This window comes from Dermochelys coriacea, chromosome 14 (assembly GCF_009764565.3).
Source record: "Dermochelys coriacea isolate rDerCor1 chromosome 14, rDerCor1.pri.v4, whole genome shotgun sequence".
NCBI lineage: Eukaryota > Metazoa > Chordata > Testudines > Dermochelyidae > Dermochelys > Dermochelys coriacea.
In genome coordinates, this window is record NC_050081.1 from 37,121,155 (window position 1) to 37,128,993 (window position 7,839).

Below are 7,839 nucleotides of genomic sequence, written 5' to 3' on the forward strand. Positions count from 1 at the left end.
TAACAGTCTTCAAATATGTTGAGAGCTGTTATAAAGAGGACAAACAACTGATTTTTCAGTTCACAGACTGTACCAAAAATTTGAAAACTAAAACAGCAAACCAAAAAGTAACAAAAAATTGTTTCAGATTGAATGAAACACATTTGTTGGACCCGAAACCAAACATTTCATTTTGTTTTCTTCCTTTAAAACTTTTTTTTGGAAGTACATTTCAAAACTAAAAGCCAATTATATTCAAAAGGTTTAGTTTTTTTATAAAATGTTTCAACAAAATGTTTCCATGGGGTGTGTGTGTGTGTGTGTGTGTGTGTGTGTGTGCGTGTGCGTCTTTTTTAGGTTTGTCTTTGATCAAAACAATTAAGTGAATTAGACATGAATTCGCAAAATGTTTCACTCACCCTGAATCTGCGTTTTTAATTGAAATATAATTTTGGCCAAAGAATTTCACCCCGCTCTAGAGTTAAGGTTGTTTAAAAGTGGATTGGGGATAATGAAAATGGGGCCACTGCTCTCGTCTCTTTTTAAATGTTTAAAGTACTATGCTAGAGAAAGACAGTTTCCCTGACAGTATCTCATGGAGGGCAAGAGACCCATTGGCTACACTCACCTGGTTTAGTCCACTGGTCGAAGCAGTTTCCTGGGGTATGGCCGCTGTCACATGCAAACAGCTACTTGGAACCACAGGTGAGATCTGGGTGAAGGTGGAGACCAAAGCAGATGAACTAGTCCCAAAGGAAGGAGAATGATCTGTTCCCCCAGCAGAGGTATTGCCCCTCCCTAGTCCCCCGTACACCCCGTTAATAGAATGAGAGTTGCACGAAAACCTGTGCGGGAAATTTTTGTGTGAGAAAGCTGTCACACAGTGGCAGTCCCACTCTCTCGGCTGAGGAAGCCAGATTCCAGCGGCACAAAGAATCATTACAGCAGGGGACTTCCTTAGCTACAGTGGGTGACCAGGACATCTTCCAGACCTTGTTATGAGCTCCGTGCCCCACAGCACGTTGCTGAACCGCCTTTATGGCCATGGAATCAAATTGATTTCCTCTACCCAGTCCACCGGAACAGTCTTCGCACAACTTAGATGGACCAGGCATGTCCTCAGAATGGAAGACCACCATCTCCCAAAACAGATTTTGTATGGGGAGCTGAGTCAGGGCAAAAGAAAGAAGGGCTGTCCGTATAAGTGTTTCAAAGATGATCTGAAGAGCAGTCTCCAGTGGGTTGGTATCAATCCCAAAGAACTTGAGCAAATGACTCAGAACAGGACTCACTGGCGGTCTCTGATAAGATCTGGATGTGACAAGTTTGAGCAGGATCCACAAAATTATCTCCAGGCTCCACGTGAAAGGCACCACAGAGCTGCATCATCAAACATAGATCCAGACTTCCCATGCCCTCAGTGCAGCTGACTCTATGCACGACGTCATCATCGTCAGCAATGGACTACGAATCATAAATAATAAATAATAATAATGACCTATACAAACATAAAGGGCTTGTCCACCACCGTGTAAGTCGATATAAGTTACGTCGCTCGTGTGAAAAAGCCGCCACCCCCCAAGCGACATCAGTTACATCAACTTAAAGCGGTTTCTAACACCGCACTATGTTGGCAGGAGGCGCTCTGCCGACTACATAGCTTCCGTCTCTCGTTGAGGTGGAGTCATTATGCTGAAGGGAGAGCGCTCTCCTCATCATCATAGCATGTCTTTACCAGTTGCATCAGTCCAGCTACACCCATGTAATGTGACAGTGTAGACTAGCTGTCCTTACACTTTTAAAAAACATTCTGTGAAATGCTGTACTCACTCCCTCCTTCACTTTTACACTTCGACAGTTACATGTTTACAGCTAGAAGAGGGCAGGAGAACAAGGGACGAGTGAGAAAGGAGAGGAGACAGCATAGAAGGTGCACAGGGGGCTTAAAAAGGAAGCAGGAAGGGAGGGGGATGAGGAACAGAAATTATTCAACAAATTTTTTAAACTTCACTCACAAAGAGGCTCATTCCGATTCTGCTGGTGGGATTGTTGTCTATCAGTAACAGAAAGGGAAGGGACAAGTATCATTCTTTTATAAGACAGAAGTCATGTTATTCCCGAGTGCTGCCAGGCACAAGGAGAATGAGACTGAAGTGCCCTGAGCTTGCTACCCTTACACTGAGGTACTCTACTGCATTGCACCAATATAATGTGGTGTGTGTCCATAGACTGATTTGCTAAGAACAAAACACTTCATTTAATAAACAGCCTCAAACTCTGACCTCAGGCCTGTGTTCTAGGCTGGTGTTTGTGTCAGCTGCACTGGAAAAATCTATATCACAGAAGCCTCAGCAATGACCAAATCCTGCCTGACCATTGACTAACTTTGTGCTCTTTTCCTGTGTGATCACTAAATTTCCTGCTGGTGTTAGCATCTGCTCTTTTATTTCTGCTATTTATTTATGTCCATTGCATTTTGTAAACAGACCTCTTACTCTGCGTCCTCCGGATAAGTGAAACCATTATGGAGGATGAAAAAGCAGCGTAACTGAAATACCTCAAAGAAAGTGTAAAGGAGTCTGAACGAGATGCATTAAATGAAGTACCCAATTCCTATTGAATTTCAGTGCTTAAGTCTCAGACTCAGATGAAATCTCCTAATTTTGTTTTGTTGTTCTTAAAATATGAGTGAATTTGTTCTCAAGAAAGGAAGGGTCTTTCAGTGCTGTCCTGCAACAACCACTGAACAGGCTGTTGCGGTACAAGCTTCTGTGTCACAGGGCGCTGTCTGCCGTCTTTAACTCTGACCACAGAACTTGCCACTGCTGTATCAAGGGGGGGGGGAGAGGGGTTAAATATCTGCTGAAAGTTTTATTCCAAATACTATATCGAAAACACATTCGTGTTTCCTTTTAAAAAATTAGGACATTTTCATCTAATCCAGAGATACTCAAATCCCACTGAAATTCAATAGGAAATGGGTACTTAACTGCCTTAGGCTGCTTTGAAGTCTCATTCTAGATGCAAAAAACCCTATACTATTAACATAACCGTAAAGTTGCAGTTAAAGTGAGCAAGAGTCAAGAAAGGCAAATGTGCAGGTTTCTACAGCACAAAGCAATATGATGGGAGTGTTTGTATGTAAAGTATTTTGGTACTTTAAGATCCTTTACAGTGAACATTAGAGCAATGGTGTTATTTGATCTAGGGCAAAGGGGGCTATTGCCCCCCCACACACACATACTAGCCTTGGTTTGCTCCCCACCCAACCTTTCATAGGTCTTTATGCGCCTCTGTCCCCTCCCCCTCAACAACCTTGCAGGATAGAACACACACAATGTTCTACATGCTGACACAATCTCTCCCCATATTTCTGAAATGGCGCCACTGGATTAGAATAAGTAGCATATAGTTGGAAACCAAACTGTGCAATTCAGCAAAACCGTGAGGTCTGGGAACATGTATTTTGTGAGCAGAGCAATGAGTGAAAAAATGATGCGGATGTTTAGCAAAGGCAGGTGGCCAATAAGGGGAAAGAATTTGTGGTTAACAGGATGATGCACAAAAGAGATTTTGCTAGCTATGGCACCTATTTGTTGACCCAAAGTGCTAAAAAATTGTCATCTGATTTTGTTTTCTCCAGTAGGTTTCAAAACAAGTTCTCACCCTGCAAACATTTATGCAGATGCTTCACTATCTGCATGTGAGCAGTCCTACTGGCATCAAGAGCAGTATGCACATGGTTTAAGGTAAACATGCAGAAGAGCTTGCAGAATCAGGGCCTAACTCCCTGTAAAAAGGTAGCTGGGCTCGGGGCTTGTGGTATCAGAAGTCTGAAGTGTTAATTGTGCTGGTAAAATGCTCAGTTTCCTTTCTTTTACAAAGCAGCAAGCAAACAGCAGAAAACTTTGCAGGGCTATCTTTAAGTCAGTGTGGGTTGTGACACCCACTCTCATGGAAAATTCAGAATAAAAAAACAGAATTAGAGGGGCATTAAAAAGACATCTCTGGAAACTGCCGAGGTCCAGTAAAGAACACCACATAGATTCTTAATCTCTCTAAATAAACATCTCTACCTTTTTTTAAAAAAAAAAAAGTATTACTGAACAATAATAGAACTTCTACCTTTTCCCTCTCTGATTTGCAGGTAAAAACCCAAAATAAACAGTGACACCCAACCCCCTATATCTGGCCAAAGGAAAGGGAGATGGGCCCAGCTGGGATGACCCCCTTTCCTCCTCCCTAATGCCTCTGGAGACGGAACTGTGCAGGAGTGATCTCTCCCACTGCAACCTACAAGAGCAGCACTGGGACCCATGTAGCAACCCCCTGCCATGAGTCAATGAGCCATGATATGGGGATGGGGGACGAAAAATTCCATGGAGGAACAGGAACTAGTCCCAGAGGCCACAGAGACAGTAGCCTGCAGGAGCAAACGCAGAAGCTGCCTCCGCAAGCACTACAGCAGGGATTGGTTTGGTTCAATGCCTTCCCCTCAGCCTCACCCCATCTTGCTTCCATGTTCCCCTCTGCCCTTCCCTCCCTCTCCTATGCCCCTTAGCCCCCTTCCTTTGTCTGTTCAGCAACTAATCCCCTTCTAACTAAACCACATCCAAGGAATACAAATAATTGGGGCAGTAGCAGGTTATTTCCAGGCCATCGCATTTGTTTACTCTGCTTGTCTGTTATGCCCATTTCCCTGTCCTGTATATTTAGACTGTTAAGGTTTTGGGGGCAGGGACAATCAGCTCTATTTGTACAACACTTGCTACAGTGGGGGCCCATTCTACCTATCAGAAGTACCTATATGGAACCCACGATCAACATAGGTCTGAAGCCATCAACATCTTTATCCCCACTCACCCCTGTGGGGTACGGCAGGGTTATTATCCTCAGTTTACAGTTGGAGAAACAAAGCGCACAATGGCTATGTGACTTGCCCAAGGTCACAGAGGGAGTCTGTGGCACAGCAGGGACTTAAACTCAGATTGCCCAAGCCCTACAAAAGCACCCTAAACTGCTGGATCATCCTTCCTTTCTTGATGGTCCCAGGCACTACTTCAATAAACCTGCTATTACTGTGATCATCTTCAATTTTTGTCCTAAAGTATCGTGTAGTGTTGCTGTCCACTGTTCAGCAGCACATTTCACTCCAGGAGAATTGCTGTTCAGCAGAGCATGACATGTACTATACAGCCCAAGCCTTATTCAGGCAAAGCTCTCAGAAGAAGACGGCCATTTTTTTTTTTTTTTAAAAGAGGCCTTAAGGTTACAATATATTTGCATACAAATATTTGTACATGAAAAAAATGTGATGTGCAGAGGATCTTTGCTCATACCAATCACGTAGTTCTATCCAATTCATGTATAAAAGAGTTTGTTTGGATGCACAGATTTTGGCTACCATGCATGAAAACATATTTAGCAGCCACGTAGCAAGGCCGCTTTGGACACTTCATACACATGTTTACATCCCAGTGATATACATCAAATGCTTTTGGAGCAGAGAGTGAGCAAGCAAGAGGAGACACACACACTCTGTAATAACCCTGAAGATGGGACACCCTTTGTACATATGTTTAAATCCCTTTTATTTATATCTGTACCCTTCTGCCAGGTGGTGTTGGCAGCAACAAGGGCCAGTTTCAATATCTAGGGATTCCTCTTAACATTGCAATAGAGAACCAGCTCAAGCCCCCACCCAGTAATCTGGGAAAACTAAACACCACCCCAGGCACCTCTAAGAGGCAACATGCACCTCACTCACAAGCATTGAGTCTGCATATAACAAATGAAAACTTTCAATAAAAGGGAGAGGGCACTCAGCATTTCTTTGGGAAAACACTGCAACAATGATTCAAAAGTATGCAAACTGTTAGTAAATGCCTGTTCCACAGTATCTTAGGCCATGTCAGTTGCCCCAGTTTCCTCGCTTGTGGTGTGGAAATCTGATGGATGAATGTCCCTTTAACACACAACTCCCCTTTCCCTCTACTGCACCCACTCACGGTTGTCCGAAGTCAGCAAAGTCCCAGAATTCAGGGTGTGTCCACGTGGCTCATTCCCACCCCTGAAAGGGGGAACTGATCAATGCCTCTTTAGCTGACCTCTGTAGCCTCTTCCACTGCTTTGCTGCTACTGCTCATCCCTGTCTCTACTGCCATCTCTGCCTCTAGCCGCAATGTCGTGTTCTGAGGCTCCACCGCTTAGCAATTTCACTAGGTAGCTCTCCCCAGACTAGGTCTAAGGTTCAGCCCCTTAGACCCATTAATCAGTGATTTTACCTCTTGTGATCACGGAGCAGAAACAAAGACTAAGCTGAATTTGCTATACGCTGCCTTTAAACACTAGAGGAAAAGGATCAAACAGATGACCCCCCCCAAAAGCCAACCCTCTCTCTCTACCTCTATTGACTTTCACTGGCATTTAACATCACTACCCCATGCTTACCTATTGAGATTACGGTTAGGGTGACCCTCAACAATTTTGTTGCCTTTCAGTCACACAGTACAGATAACACCATTTTATTACCACACTTTTAAGACTAAAATGATTTTTAACCCCAAACAGCAAAAATTGGTCATTTTGGCAAAGCAGCTCTGTCTGCTGATCATCTTGGCGAAGTAGGTGTGTCTATGCAAATACGGTCTGCTCCTGAGGTCTTTTTCCCCCAGTGCATGGACAGAAGGAAGGGGAGAGCTCATTCAGACCCTGGCTCACATATATGCTTTTGGAGCAGGTGAAGGGGGAGAGAGAATGAATGGCTGTGTAGTCTAGGAGTTAGGGCAACCGCTTGGGAGGTGGGAGACGCATGGTCCAGTCGCCCTGCTCCAATGAATATTTATTTATCCACAGTGAAACAGCTTCAACAGGAGAGACTTAGAGATTCTCCCTATCAGACTATCCTATAGCTCAGTGGCTGGTACACACTCCTGAGAAACCCCTCTTCATATCTCTTCTCCCCCTCTGGCAGAGAGGGACATTGAACCTGGGTCTCCCACATTCCAGGTGAGTGCTCCACCCACCGGGCTAAAAGTTATAAGGTGGGTGCCACTATCACCTTCAATGCTGCCCACATCTTGAATGGGAGCCAAGTGGAAGGCAGCCCCTGAGCACATTTACTGGATCAGGCCCTGCATGTGAGCTAGATGGGCAAATGCCTATCTACCCTGGGTCATGGATTGTGTGGGGACTTAGACTAGAGCTTGGCGTCCTGACATCTCTGCACATGCTCAGAGGCAGAAGCTTAAGCACCAAGGGAATTTTTCTCTGAAAACATAGGTGTCTGCAGTGGCGGAAGTGTTGTGGATCTCCATGGAGCCTAAAACTGGGAGTTAGGTGTCTAATTCTGGGGTCTGGGTGTCTAAGTACCTTTGTGAATCTACCCCATGTCCTCTCCTAGTAATAAACAATAGTGACTGTGCAGAGAGAGGGCAAACACCTAGAGCCTAATCCCAGCCATTTTCAAAGGCTCACACTTGTGTTAGGTCTATTAAAAAAGTATCTAAGCCTGTTTTCCAAAAGGCAACAGGTAAGGGAGGAAGTGTAGGATCTCCCATAGGCGCCAATTCCATGGGTGGTCCGGGGCTCAAGCACCCACAGGAAAAAAGATAGGAGTGCTCAGCACCTACCAGCCACAGTGGTTCTGGCCCTAGGTTCTGGCTGCTGATCAGCTGTCGGTGGCCCCTGGGGCTGGCCGCAGATCAATGAGCAGCTGGTGGGAGGTGTTCAGGTGGGGGTGGAGAGGAGCGAGTGGGGGCACGAAGAGGCAGAGCAAGGGCAGGGCCTTGGAAGAGGCCAAGTGGGAGCAGGGCCTTGGGGTGGAGCACCCACCAGGAAAAAAAAGTCAGCACCTATGCC

The 7,839-nt window shown here is 45.1% G+C and overlaps 1 long non-coding RNA gene across 1 annotated transcript; it reads right to left on the reverse strand.

Moving 5' to 3' along the window:
* Window positions 1–4,329: 4,329 nt before the first annotated feature.
* LOC122456660 lies at window positions 4,330–6,271 on the reverse strand. Its single transcript, XR_006275650.1, has 3 exons — window positions 5,988–6,271; window positions 5,326–5,331; window positions 4,330–5,197 (listed from the first exon to the last, which is right to left on the reverse strand). It is a non-coding gene; the product is annotated as an uncharacterized LOC122456660 (long non-coding RNA).
* Between the last annotated feature and the right edge of the window lie 1,568 nt (window positions 6,272–7,839).